The sequence below is a fragment of the Carcharodon carcharias genome, chromosome 5, assembly GCF_017639515.1.
Source record: "Carcharodon carcharias isolate sCarCar2 chromosome 5, sCarCar2.pri, whole genome shotgun sequence".
In the NCBI taxonomy this organism is placed as follows: Eukaryota; Metazoa; Chordata; class Chondrichthyes; order Lamniformes; family Lamnidae; genus Carcharodon; species Carcharodon carcharias.
The window spans coordinates 21,969,609-21,989,368 of record NC_054471.1 but is presented as its reverse complement, the minus strand read 5'-3'; the positions used below and the strand labels follow the sequence as shown (position 1 = coordinate 21,989,368).

Below are 19,760 nucleotides of genomic sequence, written 5' to 3'. Positions count from 1 at the left end.
GATGTGGTGTAGTGGTGTACATGGGCTTTGAAAAGGCATTTGACACAGTGCCACACAACAGAATTGAGAGAAAAGTTATTGCTCGTGAAATAAAAGGGGCAGTAGCAACTTGGGTACAAAATTGGCTGAAAAATAGGGAGCAGAGAGTAATGGTCAATGGATATTTTTTGGGCTGGAGGAAGATTTGTAGTGGAGTTGCCCAGGGGCTGGAATTGGGGCCCTTGCTTTTCCTGATATATATTAATGATCTAGATCTTGGCGTGCAAGGGACAATTTCAAAGTTTGCGAATGATACGAAGCTTGGGAATATTGTGAACTGCAAGGACGACGGTGTGGAACTTCAAGAGGACAAAGACAAGTTGGTGGAATGGGCAAGTAGGTGGCAGATGAAGTTCAATGTGGAGAAGTGTGAGGTGATGCATTTTGGTATGAAGGACACGGAGAGACAATATAAAATATGGGGTGAAATTCTGAAGGGGGTGCAGGAGCAGAAAGACTTGGGTGTATATTTGCATAGATCATTGAAGGTGGCAGGTCAGGTGGAAGGAGCAGTTAATGCAGCATATAGTTCCTGGGCTTTATTAATAGGGGCATAGAGTACAAGATCAGGGGCATTATGCTGAATCTATAAAAGACACTCATTAGACTTCAACTGGAATATTGTGTACAGTTCTGGGCACCACATTATAGAAAAGATGTGAGCACATTGGAGAGAGTGCAGAAGAGGTTTACAAGAACGATTCCAGGGATGAGAAACTTCAGCTATGAGGATAGATTGGAGAGGTTAGGACTGTTCTCCTTGGAGAGAAGGTGGCAAAGAGGAGATTTGATAGAGATGTTCAAAATCATGAGGGAGCTGGACAGAGTAGATACGGAGAAGCTGTTCCCACTCGTAAAAGGATCAAAAACGAGAGGGCACAGATTTAAAGTGATTTGCAAAAGCAGCAAATGTGATGCAAGAAAAAGCTTTTTCACACAACGAGTGGTTCGGGTCTGGAATGCACTGCCTGGAAGTGTGGTGGAGGCAATTGAGGTAATCAAGAGGGCATTAGATGATTATTTAAATAGAAATGTGCAAGGGCACGGGGAAAAGGCAGGGCAATGGCACTAAGTCGTAAAGCTCATTTCCAGAACTAGTGAAGACATGATGGGCTGAATGGCCTCCTTCTATGACATTAAAATTCTGTGATTCTGTGAACTGCAACTCTCTAGTGTCAAGGATCTGTCAGAATGAAGTAGCAGGAACCTATTCTATTGTGAGAGCTGATCATTTTCTTAACAAGCTCACAAGCAAGTGAGAAGCCACATCACCCACAAAGTGAAAAAGGAAAAACCTAACAGTAAAAAAAAATGCATACTCATGTACACACAAGGGGCCAAATGTATCTGTATGGATAGGGCATTACTGCTCTGTTAAGAATGCCTCAAATTATGGATTAGAGATTCAAAACCTGATATTCCACACGAACTGCCATTCGAAGACTGACAGCAAAGCCACATTCCAAGGTGGTGAACGGGACAATTATAACACTGCAATTTTAGTATGATTCAAGCAAAGAGCATTTTATAATAGTGCCAATCCTTGAAGTTTAAAAAAAAAATCCCATATGATCTGGAGGTCTCATCAATTAACTAGAAGAGTCAGAGTCATTATGATACAAAAGGAGGCCATTTGGCCCACCAAGTCCATGCTAGTTCTCTGTAGAGCAATCTAGTCAGTCCCATTCCTGCCCTATCCCTATAGCTTTGCAAGTTTATTTCCTTCAATATTCCCCCTGCGTCCAACTTCCTTTTGAAATCATTAATCCTCTTTATTTCCATCCTCGTAGGCAGTGACATCCAGTCATTCGCTGTAAAACAATAAAACTTTTTCTCACATCCCCCCTGGATCTCTTGTCCAGAATCTTAAATCTATGTCCCCTAGTCTTTGTATCAAAATTAACTGTTATGAAGTAAAATTATTCAATAGAGGCACTGAGCTTTCCAATGATTTTATTCCACATTTAAATACGGCGTGGGTCATTGCTTATACACATAGATGTGACTATTAAATACAAGAATCACAATATAATTGTGAATGATTTTTGATGATCCAAATAATCATTTTTTCTTACATTCCTGTATGTTCTGCATAGCAGCCTCAAAGGGAAATGCAAACCATCCCCAGATGTTAGAAAGCTTCACAAAGTACTTATACATTTGGTGCTTCTTTAATTTGTAACACAAGAGAGTGACATTTGTGCTGCTTGCATTTTCATTGTTAAAACTGGCTCATTTATCCCTATTGCTAAATTAAAGTACCAAAAGTAGAAGCATCCTTTAAATATCAAATATGTCCAACTAGTGTGTGAATGACTGCATAATCATATTTAAATAGCAATAAATAATGTTTTTCAATCAATTACGCAGATCTAATCTTTTATGAAGTTAAATCTAAAAGTGGAATTTTTGAAGATAATTATTAATTTATTAAAATTGAATTGGGAATGGTAGTGAAACATTCACTGCTGCTTCAAACTATAGCTACAAAATATTTGGTGAACGTCACTGTGGGGTTGATACTGAGGCATTCAACATCCTTCTTGTACGAGGATACAGGTCTGTCCAGCTCCTGATCTAAGTTGTTTACAGTAGAAGATGCCAAGCACAGGCAGTCACGCAGCCCTTCAGGAAATGGGGGGTGGGGGAGGGGTGGTGCGTGGTTGGAGAAAAGAGTGGAGAGTCTGTAGTATTGTTTGGTGTTAAGGGGGACATCGTAGTAGATTGGGAGCACTGCACATCCATCCTCTCAGCAATAGGAAAACAAATTCCATAGTTTATCATTGATATTTCAGAGATCAATATACCAACTCTATCTAATTGACCCATTAATGAAAGGATCAGTAATTGAGCTGATTATTGGCTACGAGTTTCAACAATCACTTCAACACATTAAAGCAGTAGATAAGCCATAGGAGCTGCTGCACTGAAAAATAATGCTGCTTTTAGGATCAGTGCTGGGGCCTCAGCTATTTACAATCTATATTAATGACTTAGATGAGTGGAAAAAGGGTAATGTATCTAAGTCTGCTGATGATTCCAGGCTAGGTAAAAAGGTAATCTGTGGGGAGGCCACAGAGAGGCTACAAAGAGATATAGACAGTTTAGGTGACTGGGCAAACAAGATGGCAGATGGAGTATAATATGGGGAACTATGAAGTTATTCACTTTGGTCTTAAGAATAAAAAAGCAGGATGTTTTTTAAAAGGTGAGAAACTTCTAAGTGTTGATATTCAAAGAGACTTGGGTGTGCTTGTACTAGGAACACAGTCAGCATGCAGGAGCAGCAAGCAATTAGGAAGGCAAATGGAATGTTGGCCTTTCTTACAAGGAGATTTGAGAACAAGTCTTGCTACAGATGTACAGGGTTTTGGTGAAGCCACATTTGGAATACTGTGTGCAGTTTTGGTCTCCACATTTAAGAAAGGATATACTTGCATTGGAGCTGATACAGCGAAGGGTCGCTAAATTGGTTCCTGGGGTGAGGGGGCTGTCCTATGACTAGAGGCTAAATAAATTGGGCCCATACTCTCTGGAGTTCAGAAGAATGAGAGGCAATCTCATGGAAACCTACAAAATTCTGAGGGTGCTATTTAGGGTAGACGCTGAGATTGTTTCCACTAGTTGGGGGGGTCTAAAACATGGGGCACAGTCTCAGCATAAGGAGCCAATTTTTTAGGACTGAGATGAGGAGAAATTTCGTCACTCAACGGGTTGTGAATCTTTGGAATTCTCTACCCCAGAGAGTTGTGGATGCTCCATCATTGAATACATTTAAGGCTGAAATAGACAGATTTTTGGTGTCTCAGAGAATTAAGGGATATGGGGAGTGGGTAGGAAAATGGAGTTGAAACCCAAGGTCAGCCATGATCTTATTTAATGGCGGAACAGGCTCGAGGGGCCGTGTGGCCTACTCCTGATCCTATTTTTTATGCTCTTAGACAGCTCTAGTGCTGTCACCTCTCAACAACATGTGTCAAGCAGGCAACAAAACCACAAGGTACTCTTGCTAATTTTTCTATGGCCAGAAGATGGTTTTACATGCCACTGGCATTGTTGAGCACTGGCTGTCTAGGAGTTGTGCACTGAGAGCCAGTGACCATAACATGGCAAGTTCTAAATAAAATCAACTGTAAGTGCTGACATTTTACTGTACCATGCCGCAAAAGATCATTCATTTTATAATCCAAACAGTCAGTGGCTCAGGAACCAACTGGCAGACATTTCCACAATAAAAACAGAAAATGCTGGAAAAACTCAGCAGGTCTGGCAGCATCTGTACAGAGAGAAACAGCTAATGTTTCAAGTCAAATATGACCCATCAGAAGTTCTGAAGATGCTGCCAGACCTGCTGAGTTTTTCCAGCATTTTCCGTTTTTATTTCAGATTTCCAGCATCTGCAGTATTTTGCTTATATTTTAGATATTTCTACAAACCTAGGTGGGTGACTTGGTGAGACATATTTCTGCAATGACTGTATTATTGGTCAAAAGGGAGTGTGTAAGTATAGTCAAGAGTAACTCTCATTCACACTCAGCCTCCACCCACAAATTCCCCACAAAGGAGATCAGGAACTCCTTGTGTGAGGTTTATTCCAGCATGTCTATTATTTCACGTTACCATACACCTCAAATTGATTTTCTTTTTTAAAAGTCAACAAGTGCTTTATGGCATCTGCTTGTTCTTTCACACAATTTGTGCCAAGATCCTGACACAAGACTCAAACATTTTTTTTCTCAGCTTTCAGTGTTGATCATTCCTATTGAAAGCTATGTAAGTGAATCAAAAGAGCAGCATTCATTATGCTTAACATCACAGCAATATTTCTGAGCTTCCATATAAAAGCTGCAGAGAAAAGATGAGTGCACTCAAAACAAACCCAATACTGTAACTTCAATGGATTCCTTTTGCCTGCTTGGCATAATGCGTCAAGAATGTTTGGGTAGTGCTCAGAGCAATTTGCCTGAGCACTAACCAGCATCTGTGTCCCAAGATTAATGAAGCTGGATACAAGAGAGCTTTAGTAAGGTGATGTCAACATTCTGCTAGTGCTCCAGTCTGCAGAAACCTATTACTCACTGTTCCCAAGTTTTAACAAACAACGAGAGTCATTACGATAATCAGCAGCTCTCCTAAAATATTAACTCATTTCCCAACGACTTAGACAGTAAAATGGACAAGTGAAGGTAACAATCAGGTATCAAACATCTCTAGCATATCCCTTAGATTGAATAATCTTCACTTAGGGATCTAGGTGAAGGCTTTGAGCATTTGGGTTTCCCAAAAAGTAGCAAAAAACACTCACCCACTGTTAGGTGTACAATTGCCATCAATATTTAGGAGTGGTTGAGGTGACTAGCATAAGTGAATTTATGGAGAAGCTGGATGATCATGAGGGCGAAAGGAATAAAAGGCTATGCCGAAAAGGTTAGATGAAGAGCAGTGGGAAGAGGTTCGGATGGAGTATAAGTTGGGCTGAAAACAGGCCATTTTTGATTTGTAAATTCTACGTTTATCATTTTTTGGCAATTCCACGTAAATAAAACTTAAAATGCATCCATGGAAGAGAAGGCTGACACCACTTTCAGTTTCCAAACATGACCCGACAGCAGAGATGATGTGCACAATTTGAATTTTTTCTTGAACTTACAAAATGGAATATGTCAGTTCTATTTTGCATTTCTCTCAGGGCATGTAACACTAACAAGACTACATTTATTGCCTATCAACTACTACCCTGCAACTGAGTGTCTTGTAGATGACTTCAGAGGGTATCAAGGGTCATGCACTAGTGTAAGACTAGAGTACATGTAAGCCATACAGGTTCCCAGAACAGGTGAATAATGTCATACCCAACCCGTCACAGCTTCCCTGGAAGAACATCTCAGGCTTAAAGTTGCAACTAAAATAACACTGACCAATTAACCCATAAGGTTCCTTAATAGAAGAAACACACAACTTCACAAATCAATGGTGCTGAATAAACCATTGACAGCTTTCAGCAGGAAACCAGCTGACTTCTAACAGCCAGTACAAATGAGGGTTGAAAAGGCTGGTGTCTACATCAAAAAAAACGGATGGTTGGTGAGTATGATTATAGCGGATGCAATATTGGATATCACAGCAGTTTAAGTTGTGACAAGTTTGTGCCCTCTGTCCTCTTAAGTACTTCTTTTCACATGTTACATGTCAGTCAATGGGATTTCACAGAAAACCTGAATTGCAAGATGTGATCCCAAAACACAAACAGAAGTTCTGAAATTCAGTGTGATAAAAATTTAGCTTATTTAGTCACCCTGGACAGTAGGCTTGGTCATTGGCCTTTATTCAGGGCTATTTTCCAGTTGTCAGCTCTTATGATGCTGTTAGCCAGCTTTTCAGTTGAATCATAGCATATACATGTCATTTATTTAGCACTAACCTGCAGGCAACAAGCTCCAGACTGAGCAACAGAGCCACCATTGTATCCCATGAAGTAATATTTAATCAAGGAAGATTCCTTCTTTCAATTCTATGTCCCTAATTCAGAAATCTTCTCCAGCTGTACATTCCTACACCAGATATTATTCAGACACCAGGTTATTCTTCATTTACTGCTCCATTATCCATGGATTTGCATTCAATTCCTGCATCCTTTCCTTCTCTCCCCTAAATTCATCCACTTCAGCTCACTTCTGACAATCAAAAGCTTCTTTCTTCAACTCAGACCTTCACTTTCCACCCTCAAGCTATTAGTTTCCCCTTCCTTCCCCTCTTGCTCATTGTCCTGATTTTCCCAAACTGTGTGAAGTCCTTTAAGGTATCTTGATGGGGCCGACAGAAAGTTTAAATATTTTTCATTTGTTGAGTTGTATGCTAAAATGTGTTATAAACAGGGGCAGGAGGAGGGGGGGGAATTAATTATTTGATATCTGCTATTGGCTCTGCAGGCTTTGCAGATAAGGATGAAGAGGTTTAACAGGATTCTTCATCAAAAATCTACCAGATAAAGTTGCTGCATAACAGAAAATTATATTCCAAAAAAATCAAAACATTCAGATTCCCAAAGTTGAAAGACGGCATCTAGGAGTTGAAATCAATGTTTACTGTCAGAATAACCATTTTCAGTCTAAACCACTAGTCACTAGTTACAATGAATGTGATCAAACATCACTTCTAAAATTAGCTCAGATCAATTCATCTCAAGAGTTTTCGTCAATATTCCATCTCCTGTGCTACAGTTCTATCCAGTGATTATTTGGCACTATGAACAAGAGAAAATATGCTGCCTTTGCAGTGATAACTCTGCTTCTGATAGCAAGGAGTTCAGATAGTAGACATCATAAAACTCTCATTCCTACCATCATTCCCACCACCAAACCGCCAATCCCCAAGCTTATCCACAATATAATTAATGAGGTTGTATTGATTAACTCAAAGTTTTCAATCTTGACAGCACAGTACTTATTCAGGCCTGCAGCACCGGACTGCTAAATGAAGTCCAGGGGTGAAGCGGAAATGCTAAGCCAAGTGCCCAGGGCAAGAACAGAAGTTTTACATTAGGCAGCAATAAATATATCATATCAGCTTGTCACAGCAGGAATCTGGAGCAGAATATTGTTCAGTTCCCCAGTTTCACTTGTGTCACTTTTTAACATTGCACCACCAATAATTTTTCCATCATCTTGCCAAATTCTATATATATACACTTTTTAAACTGGAATCCCCATCACCCTCATCGAAAGGTACCGACTCAAGCAAATGTACACTCCACGGTGCCAACCTCCATTCAGTACCTCACCCAAGCTGCATGTAAACTGCACATGTAAAGCTAGTGTTATAAACGCTATATTTTATAATATGATTTTAAACTGTCTCTTTTAATTTAAGTTAAAACAGAATGCCCTGAAAAGGGGGATAGTGTGAAGTTGTATTGAACTCTGCCTGGTGACAAGCCCATGTGATCTGATTGCCATGGGGACAAAGGGGCCAATGTCAAGCCCTATTGAAAGTCAGGTGCAAGCTTTAACACCTGAACACAATGGAGCAGCAACCGGCCTTGCTACATGCAGACATACGGGACAGAACTTTCCAGCCCCCATGGAGGGGCTGGTGAGCCATTGAAATCTCCGTTCACACTGGTGGGACTGGAAGATCCCACTGGCATGAGGCATTGAAAATTCCAGCCACTGACTCAGAGTCATTCAAACAAAATGTTTCAGGGGAAGATGACCCACAACAGGTGCTGCTACGCCAGGCAGAAGAAGAGGACTGCTTTTGGGTTTGTCATGAAACTATAATACTTTTCATATTATTACTGTCAGTTTATGGTTGTCAGTAGAATCGATTTAATTAAATTAGAGTCAGATAGCCTGCAAGGTTGAAATTAACAAAAGAAGTTTGGTGTAAAAAGGCATTTGAAATGTTAATGACTAAACATAGATGAGGGCAGCATGTAGGGTGTGAAGGAAATTTGCATTTTAAGATAAGTGGAAAGATGTTTGGGTTTCAAAGGGATGGTAGGATGTTTACAACTAACAAGATAAATAGGACATTATTTTTATTTTTCCCAAAAGGAAAGAGACCATGTTGACAACTTGAAAGATTTTTATATTATGGGAAAAATAAATTTCCAAAGACCTGTAGAACAATGGAATTTACAAATTAAAGAGAAAGAAAACATATATAAAGAAGGATAGAAGACTATTTGGGGTATGGCCATGTGAGATTGAAAGGTACACAGTGTGAAGTAGTCCTTGGGGAAAAGCCTTCAGCCACTTTAACCGAAGTCTGCTGTGTCCAGTAACTAAAGTTGTATTACAAGCCTTTGGAATTCCACTGCCAACCTTGCTGGGTTGATTTTATAATTTCAAATCTTTTTTGGACTGTTGCCTTAAAGGGGGTATCTGGTTGGGAGCCTGTTTATTAAGACTAACTAATCACATAACTGTAATTTTGTGTGTTTATTGTTTTGTTTTTTATCTTGTGTTAATAAATGTTTTAACTTAATTTTTAAAATCTCCAAAGGTGTTAGTGGACTCAATTCTTCGGAATTCAGTGCATAAACCTTCCCATAAAAAAATACAAATTGCAAAATCATTCTAATAGCATGGCCAAATTTCCCTTGTGGGTTTGGTCTGCCTGGCACTTAACACATCATAACAAGTTAATCACCAAGCAGAGTGCTGGTGAGGGCAGAACCCCCTGTTCAAAGGAATGAAGCTTGCTGTGGAGAGTTGGAGATCAAAAATTCACCAGAGTGTGTCTTGCTGCTAGAATTGCATTCAAGTATACTCAAAGTTGAGTGAAGGAGACTTTGTTTAAAAGGACACTGAAAGATTCATCCTGGCTGGCAGGCAGGCAGGGAGAACAGACTGTTGAATCACTGAGAAACATCCAGGACATTAAATACAGGCTAATTATCAGTTGAGAGTGTGTCATTACATATAAACATGGCATGGGGTTTTCAACTGTGTTAAGAAGTTAAAGGGGATACTTTTTCTGTAGTTTAGTATATTAATTGCCTACTAAGTAATGTTTAGTCAATGTCGATTTTAGTGTGTGTGTGTGTGTTACAGCAAAAGTCTTAAAATGTGGGATCTTGTCTTATGATCCTTTGCATAGGTCACTGAAAAATTCATATCTCTTTTTTAAAATTATCGGTCTCTACGGGGATCATATCACTAGACAGACGGTTCAAACAAGGGTGGAGTATGACATCCACATGATGTTAACAAATGTGCACGATCCAGATGTGGTCACTAATAAGCAATTATAAGCAGAAGCTCTGGTCAATTTTTTCCTCCCTTGTCTGAAGTAAGCTGTGGCCAATTGTAGTCAACCTGGCTGATGTCAGCTAATTCATCATAGGCTTGAGACCATGGCCAGGATGTTCCCGACGGCAAGTGAGTGGCAGGGCCCGCTCGCCAACACATAGAATGACATGCGGTGACGTTGGGAGGAACTTCCAATGCCACCGCGTCCCATTTAAATTTTCAGGTAGGAGGGGGCTCAGCAAAATCAGCTGTGCACCCGCTGACCTGTCAATGGCCAATTGAGGCCATTGACAGAGTCACTAAAGTAATTAATGGACCTGCCTGTCCAACCTTAAAGTTGGTGGGCAGGCCAGGAACCCTGGCGGGCATTAGACAAAGCATGAAACCTCATCCACGGGCGGGATGAGGTTTCATGTAAGTTTTGAAAAATTAAATTAAAGTGTTTTTAAAAGTTATGGACATGTCCCAACTCATGTGACAGTGTCACATGAGGAGACGTCAGAGAATTTTTTTTTTTCTATTTGTAATATACAGCCGATCTCCTTGAGGCAGCACTTTGCCTCAGGGAGATGAGTGCGCTCTTTTGTGCGCATGCCCCCCCCACCTGTACAGGGAGCGCATAAAATGGCGGCGTGCCCCCGATTGGAGGCTCCGATTGGAGGCACGCCTCCGCGCGCCCGCTCTTCAACTTCCCCCCGACAGGGGGAAAATTCTGCCCCATGGATAACAGCTAACATGTTTGTATAGCTTCAAAACATGCATTTATCAACTCGTACCTCGTACATCGGTTAACATCACTGCTTTCAGTTGTCAGCCTGACTCAGTTGGTGCACTCTCAATTTTTTTAATCTACTGACAGAGCTACCATGTTTGTGTAGCTTCAGCAGACATGATGGGCGGAACAGCCTCCTTCTGCGCTGTAACAATTCTGTGATTCTGTGCTTTACCAACTCACGCATTGGTTAACATCACTTCCTTCAGGAGTCAGCCTGACTCAGTTGGTTGTATTCTCAACTTTTTTAATCTACTGACAGAGATGATTTTCATAGAATTTTAATGGCACAGAAGGAGGCCTTCAGCCCATCGTGTCTGCACTGGCTCCTCAAATGAGCATTATGACCTGGTGCCGTTGCCCTGCCTTTTCCCTGTATCCCTGCACATTGTTTCTATTCAAATATTCATCTAATGCCCTCTTGAATGCTTCAATTGAACCTGCCTCCACCCACACTCTCAGGCAGTGCATTCCAGACCCGAACCACTCGTTGTGTGAAAAAGTTTTTTCTCACATCACATTTGCTTCTTTTGCAAATCACTTCAAATCTGTGCCCTCTTATTCTTGATCCTTTTACGAGCAAGAACAGCTTCTCCCGCTCCACGCTTTCCAGCTCCCTCATGATTTTGAACATCTCTATCAAATCTCCTCTTAGCCTTCTCTCCAAGGAGAACAGTCCCAACCTCTCCAATCTATCCTCATAGCTGAAGTTTCTCATCCCTGGAACCATTCTTGTAAACATCTTCTGCACTCTCTCCAATAATGTGATGCCCAGAACTCTACACAATACTCCAGCTGAGTAGCCACAGGTTAAACTTATAAAAAAGGGAAACATTCCCATAATCCCTGAAAGTAATTTAACAAGAGTTCAAGGTATTGATTCAACATTAATTTAATACATGCTTCAACCCTGGTCATCTATATGTGACACTCCCAATGTCTCAATGTATTCCAAACAGTATTTAGCCATCTCAACTGGACCAAATATTTATTAAGTTGTTTCTTTTAAACACTAGGTATTTCTGATGGGCAATTCCTTGTACATGCTTGGTGATATTGCAGTCAAGGCCTCTAATCCTAAGGCCTCTGTTAAATGGCCTGATCACATTCATGTTACTTGTAGATGTAACATTCCCTGAAAGTGATAAGTGATTTGCTATTCCTCAGAAATCAGCATTTTTACTACCTCTGGGACGTTTTATGCCAAACTGCAGTACTCGGACTGCACATTACACTGTATGCACCAACAGCAGAGATATTTACAAGATGTTGCACCAAAATTTGGTCTAATCAAAAGTCCTGACTCCTTGGAAAGAAACAACAGATTAATTTCCCTTTGCTATTGTGCAGAGTTTGAGGTGTTACTTAACAATCAAAACTGCCTTCCCTGGTTTTATCTGATTTTCAGGATTTTTTGTAATAACTGATAGACTCAGCCAATATCATCATATTGCATTAACTGGCTGTGTATATTTTTATTTTCATATTATAACAGTTTATTGAAATTTTATTTATTTTATCACATTAAGTACTCTTCCCCCTCTGGTTACAGTGGTTCTGTTTAATGATGGAATTGGGGAATAATTAGAGAAATAGGATCTGTAGTATAAAGGAGTATATTAGACTAAGTCCCACGAAGGGATAACTAATATCCCTTAAACTAATAGTTTATGATATCATAGAAGGAAGTGACATATACTAATGTGATCTGAGAGTCCAGGAGAAAGCAGCATGGAAAGAAGCTAGTGTAAAGGAGTGTTCTCATAACTGTAAATCTATTACAATAAAGTTAAGAATGTTTGCAGCTGGCATTGAAAGTAATCCAACCTAACAACACAATAATATAGACTCAGAAGGCAATTGCAGATGAGGAAGACTATTTAGTTCATCCGTCCAGAAAGGCCCACAGACCCTCCACTACAAGATCCAAGAAGGTTATGCTGATTGGATTAGATGAAGGTGGATAACAGACAACTTCTGGAGCCAGCCATGGCTCAGTTGGTAACACTTAACTGAACCAGTTGATTGTGGGTTCACACTCCACTTTAGGACTGACCACAAAAATCAAGGCTGACATTTTAGTGCAGTACTGAGGGAGTGCTGCACTGTCAGAGGTGCAGTCTTTCAGACATTAAACCAAGACCTTGTCTGGCCCCTCAAGTGCATGTAAAAGATCCTATGGCATGATTTTGAAAAAGAGCAAGGGCTTTATCCCCAGTATCCTGACCAATATTTATCGTTCAATCAACATCACAAAGATAGATTATTTGCTCATTATTCCATTGCTGTTGCAGGAGCTTGCTGCGTGCTAATTGGCTGCCATTTTTCCTACATTAAAACGGTGACTATGCTTCAAAAGTACATCATTGGCTTTAAAATACTTTGAGATGTCCAGTGTTATATAAATGCAAGTCTTTATTTTCTTTCTTTTTCACAAATACTAGCATAGACCATGTAATATAAAGAATATTGTGGTATCAGCCATAACTTTATACCAGAGATATTGTTCACGTCCATGGCCTTTTATCAGTTCTGATAAAAGGCCAAAAATCTGCTTAGTTAATTCTGATTTTCCCTCCATAGATGTGTATTTCCAGCATTTTCTGTTTTTGTTTCATAAAAAATTTACCCTGCTTTATTACAGAGGGGTGGCAATGATAAAAGTCAGTAATGCTGTAATATTACATTCCTGGTCACGTCTGCTGTTGTTATGGTTTCCATTAAAAGGGAAATTCTTGTGAAAGTCAATCAAGCGCCCACTGCAGCTAACACGACAGTGTTTGAAAAGAAGCTTCTGAGATAGCTTTGTGAGGAAGTGGCTTCAAATCACCTCCAATATGGCAAAGGCAATTTAAGTTTAGAGTGCCAAATGCATGTATTAAGTGCGCCTAATTTTAAGGAGCCTAATACAGAAAGGCCACATTTTGATAGCTGCAGGCTGGTTGGTAACAGTGATTCTCCAGTCACTTTCCCCACAATGAGGCAGGGAAAGAAGGTAAACAACAATATACATTTGGGGCTTAAAGGGTTTAAGTCAAACCAATAATGCACCATGCATCAAGAAGAAACACAAACAGTGATAGCACAGAGGAGGCCATTCAGGCCATCGTGTCTGTGCCAGCCACAAAAAAAGCTAATCAGCCTACTCCCATTTTCCAGCTTTTGGTCTGAAGCCATCTAGGTTACAGCACTTTAGTCTGAGACTCTCTATGTGCTCTCAGGAAAATGTGGAAGATCCCATGGCAAGGCTTCAAAAGAGAAGCGAGAGAGCTCTCCTGAGAGAGAAAGCAAAATTGTACTCTCATCCCATGAATTCACCCTCCCAACAGTTCACTTCAGCCTGAATCTGGAATTAATAAGTTATTCATGCCACAGTGCTTTACCATACCAAATGGAAGTGTTTAAATTACAATATGCTTAGTGAGGCATCTCATTTCCCTCTCTCTCTATTACCTAAATTGATGCCATATTTTGCCTTTATTGTTTTGCAGTGTCTGCAGGCTGATCCATGTTCCAGCAAAACAAAACTATTAAAATAAAGTCCGTGCTAAATTTTATGCCACTGCTGTACTTGGGACTAGGAAAGGGAGAATTATTTTTGAAATTCTTCTCATGGTTTATCAAGAAACAAACAATAAAAGCCACAACATCTGGCAAACCTGCTAAAATGAGATTAATGAGATTTGGGACAGCTGCACAGATAAAGTATTATGTCAATCCCTTTAGGACATAGAGGAACCAACATTCATAACAAATTCCAAGAAGTGATTCTTCATGATTAGAAAAAGGCTAAGCAGCCACACCCCTAGATTTTCTCTTCCCCAGGCCCCTGCTTTATTACTTTGATGAATTACATCTCCCTTTAGTACCCAATATTTATAATTCTCTGATTTTTCTTAATTACTTGCAGTATTTAAAAATCTCCCTCCAGTACTCCCAGTATTTAGATGTCACATAGGACCAGTAGGCTACTTAACCTCTCAAACCAGTTTTGTCAATCAATGGGATCATGGCTGACCTGATGCCTAATTCCATATAAACATCTTTGCCCTATATTTCTTAATATCTTTGGTTAACAGGAGTCTATGAATCTCCGGTTTAAAATTAACAATTGGTCCAGCATCAATTGTTGTTTGCGGAAGAGAGTTCCAAACTTCTACCATGCTTTGCATGAAGGAGGGTTTCCTAATTTCATTCCTGAAAGCACTGGATCTAATTTTTAGACTATATAGTGCCCAACCAGAGGAAACAGTTTCTCTGTACTCTATCTGTTCCCTTTAATATCTTGAAAACATCAAACAAATCACACTTAACCTTCTAAATTGGGAATACAACCCTAGTTTTTGTAATCTCTCTTGGTAATTTAACCCCGAGAGTCCAGGTACTATTCTAGCTGCATTCCCTCCAAGGCCATTATATCCTTACCAAGGTGTGGTGCCTAGAACTGCTCACAGTACTCCAGGTATAGTCCAAGCAATTTTTAAAAAATATATAGCTGTAGCATAATATCTACCTGCTTTTATCCTAGTTCTCTAGTCAAAGACCAAACAGTCCATTAGTCTTTTTCATTATTTTATATATCTGTCATGACATTTCAATGATCCATGTACATGGACACTAAGTCTCATTGAAGCTCCATTGTTTCACCATTTAGAAAGTATCCTTTTTGGACCAAAGTGAATGAATTCACATTTGCCTACACCGATATTCATTTGACACCATTTTTCCCCATTTAAATCTGTTAATAGATCTTTGTAATTTCAAACTTTCATCTACACTGTTTAGAATTCCACTTGTGTCATTGGCAAATTTGAATATATAGCTTTTCATCCCATCAAAGTTGTTCACAAATATGAATAGTTGAAGACCCAGTGTAGATCATTACAGAACAACAATAGTAACTTTCTTCCAATTAGAGTATATGCCATCATCCCTACTTCTCTGTCTCTTGGCCAGTCAGCCAATTTTCTAACCAGTTCAATGATTTGTTTTCAATTCCATGAGCTACACTGTAGCCAACAGACTCTTATGATGTGTTTTATCAAATAGGTTCTGGAAGTCTATATAAATAACATTCGTACACATTCCCATGTACACTGGTTTTGTCACCGCTTAAAAAAAATCAGGTTCGTCAGACAGCAGACCCTTTATAAGTCCATGCTGGATCTGTCTGATCAGCTGAAAATTTTCAAGGTGTTCAGTCTCTCTATTGTTAATTAATGACTCTAGTAATTTCCAACAACAGGCATTGGGTTAACTTGTCTATAATTCACTGGTTTCCTTCTCAACTTTCTTAAATAATGGAGTGACACACACAATTTTCTAGTTTAAAGGAACAGTTCCTGAATTGAAAGAACCCGCCAATCTAATTGCTTTAAAACTTTGGGATGGAACCATTTGGCTCCTGAGGATTTGTCACTCTTCAAGTGTCATTATTTTGTTCATTACTGTTACTTTGTTTAAATTAATTCTGCTGAGTCCCTCCCTGATTGAACATTAGTGCAGCATGCTGACCTCTTCTTCTACTCTTAAATACTGATGCAATTCAACATCTATTTCCATGTTTTCATTGATAAATCTGTTAGCACTTGAGGGGCCCACATTGCTCCTGACTACCTTCTTTTTCCTAATATAACTTTAAATATTGGTATCCTTGCTCTCCTTCCAGTCATTTGCATTGTCGGTTGTCCCTCGATTCATGGATGATTTCTACGCAGGGTCTTGAATTTCTGCCATGGGTCTTCATGTGATTGAACAGGTCGAGTTTTGATCCACATATCTTTGGGTAGGAGGTAGGATGTCCCATGAGGTAGTGGGATCTGGAGTGCAGTACTTACTTTCTTTCCTTCTCAGTCGCTACTCTGCCTCATCATTAAGGCATTGGGACACAAAGCATGATACAGCTTGGACAACTTGTTGCAATTGTGAACAATTGGTAGTAAGCTCCTCCCAATCATTAATGTCAATGCTGCCATGCTTCAAGGAGAGCCTAAGGGGGTCTTTGAAGCAATTTCTTTATCCTCCCTGGAACACTGGCCTTGAGAAAACAGGATCTTGGAGGGGGGGTGGGGGGGGGGGGGCGTTTTCACCAATCTGGATACTATCCAGTCCATCAAAATTGGTTTTGAAGGAGTTTTGCCTGTGTGCTTGTGGACCTGACTTCAAGAAGGACACTAAGTTTGTTTGGTCCTCCCATTGAATCCTGTAGGTGCAGCTGATGGAACGTCGAGGGCTGTGTCGCCGATACACAGTCCAGGTCTCACTGCAGTACAGGATGTAGTGACAACAACTGTTCTGTACACTTTCACTAACTTGGAGGTTTTTGTTATCAAACAGCCGCTGCTGTAGTTTGTGGAAGGCCAAGCTGGTGCAGCTGATCCGATATTGGATCCCCTCGTCATTGGTGACTGCTAGGATATGGGAAGTGCTCAACATATCCCAGACTCTCTCCTTCAACATGTATGGGAGGTGGAATATTTGGTTGACCAGGTGTAGATTAATATATGAGATTTGTTTTGACAACATTCACAAACCGAATTTCTTGTATGCAGAATTGAAGACATCAAGAGTGGTTTGTAAATCTGGTGCAGAACAGACAATGACTGCAGTCATCTGCAAACTGTAGATTATGGCCTAGATTTTCAGCTGGGTGGGCGAGCACGATCAGTCGGCCCAGGATCGGCTGGGAAACGGACCAATGGCCCCTGACCACGATTTCACACTGGTTAGCCGTTAATTGGCCAGCCAGTGTGAAGCACGTTGAAAAGCTCAGCGCTGCCAAGGTGGGAGGGGGAGGAGGGCAGGCGACGACATCAACACGGGTGTGGGTGAGCGCTGAGAGAAAGCTCCCTGAAGGCAGACAGCTACCTCAGGGAGCAGCAGGCCAGAAAACCAGGAAATAAAGTTTTGAAAATCAGAAAAAAAATGTCCAAGCATCACAATCAGGCATCTGAACTTATAGATGATAAAAATACTGTCCGCAGATTTTTATTTCATTTAACAATGGAAACCTCATCCTGCCTTTGGATGAGGTTTGATGAAAAACGAAGAGTCCGCTTAGCCGATTCACCCATCTGCTAGCCGTAAGGTCGGACGGGTCATGAACAATCGGAGACAATTGCACTATTAATGGGCTTACTCTTAGTTGTCAGTGGGTGCACTTCCAACTTTTATCGCGTGAACATGGGATGACATCAAGGCGCTCGCCTGATGTCTTTGTGCACTATTTTACACCCACTCGTGTCAGGCGCACCCACCTGCGAGGTGTAAAATCCTGCCCCATGTATATCTCTGATGGTCAATTTAGTTTTAGCATGGAGGTGGCTGAGGTTAAAGAGTTATCCATCAAAGCAGTTTTTCATACTGACACCAGAGGGCAGTTGATCTTTGATGGGGTGAATAGCCACTGTCAAGTAGATTGTAAATAGCAGAGACGAGAGTAGCCATAGACAAAACTTCTGAAAATTAGTGGCCAAAAGCAAAAAGGTCTGAAAATTATTTATTATGAGGAATCGTGTAATTATAGGATTTTTTATGATCTGTAGTGAAATGCAAATGCTTCTAAGCCATTTCAAATGGGTGGAATTATTAGACTTCAAGTGGATAAAAATACTAGTTTTTCCTTTGTTTACCTTTTATTTCCTTCAACGTTGTGGACCAATGCCATTGTCATCTGTTCCCATGACAAACCCTGCTCCCTAGCCACCAATTTCATCCCTCTCTGAGGCTAAACCAGATTGTCCTGACCCCACGATGAGCTTCCAATCATATATCTGGTTAATCACTAAGATCACTTATTTTCACCTCTGGAACACTGCCCATTTCCATCCCACCTCAGCTCATCTGCTGCTGAAACCCTCATCCACATCTTTGTTACCTCTAGGTTTGACTATTGTAAAGGACTCCTGGCTGGCCTCCCACATTCTATCCTCTTTAAACTTGAAGTCATCCAAAACTCTGCTGCATGTAACAAGTCCTGTTCACCTATCGCCCGGTGCTCGCTGACCTACACTGGCTCCTGGTTAAGCCTCCACTTTAAAATTCTCATCCTTGTTTCCAAATTCCTCCATAGCCTCGCCTCTCTCCATCTCTCTAATCACCACTAGCTTCACAATCTTCCAGGATATCTGTGTTCCTTAAATTCCTGGCTCTTAAGCATCCTTGATTTTAATCGCTCTACCGGTGTTTTTTTTATTCTTTCACATGATGTGGTCATCACTGGCTAGGCCAGCATTTTTATTGCCCATCCCTAATTGCCTTTGGCTGTTGCTGCCTTCTTGAACTGCTGCAGTCCCTGTGGTGTAGTTACACCCACAGTGCCGTTAGGGAGGGAGTTCCAGGATTTTGATCCAGCGACAGTGAAGGAACAGGGATATATTTCCAAGTCAGGAGGATGAGTGGCTTGGAGAGGTGGCCATGCCTTCAGCTGCCTAGGCCCCAAGCTCCAGAATTCCTTCCTTAAACCTGTCCGCCTCTCTACCTCACTTATCCTCCTCTCAGACACTCCTTAAAACCTACATCTTTGACCAAGCTTTTGGTCATCTGACTTAATACCTTCTTCTGTGGCTCAATGTCAAACTTTGTTTTATAATGCCTCTGTGAAGTACCTTCAGACATTTTATTATATTACAGCCCCTTTACAAACACAAATTACTGTTGGGTACAGATAAACTTCGAATCACTGTAGCGAATTTCTCCAAACAAATGGTGGCAGCCATAATCTGCAAACTAATTCAAGCTACGTTTCTAAAATTCATATTTTTGCCTTGTTTTGCAAGGTTTGCTAAAACAAAATTACAAATTGAGCACCATGTCTTCAATCAATGCAGTTGCTTATGTTAATTTTCAATGATACAGTTCAACTTACCTTGCTGATCAATAAAGTGAAGCAGCTTTAGAGAAGAGAGAGATTAGGGTACAAATAGAGGAAAGACCGACTACTCAGTGCTTTATAACCAAGAAAACAAATTTGCCACATTGAAGTTCAGCAAAACTGTCCCCCATCCCTAAACTCACTTAGCTGGTCTGAGAGAGATAGGCCTTGGCCCGAGAGCTAAGGATGAACAACAGTTTGAAAGGGAGCTTTCACCAGTTGTTGCCTCAAAGGGAATCAGGGGTTTTTGAGGAGGAGATTTTAAAAAAATGTTTGCCCAGGGCAGGCCTGACCTGGAAAGTAGATGCAATCAGCAGGGGGA

The 19,760-nt window shown here is 40.5% G+C and overlaps 1 protein-coding gene across 6 annotated transcripts in view; it reads right to left on the bottom strand.

Annotated features, from left to right (window-relative positions):
- The window catches only part of disp1 (dispatched homolog 1 (Drosophila)), a 423,869-nt gene that overhangs the window by 283,820 nt on the left and 120,289 nt on the right, over positions 1-19,760 (bottom strand). The window lies entirely within an intron of this gene.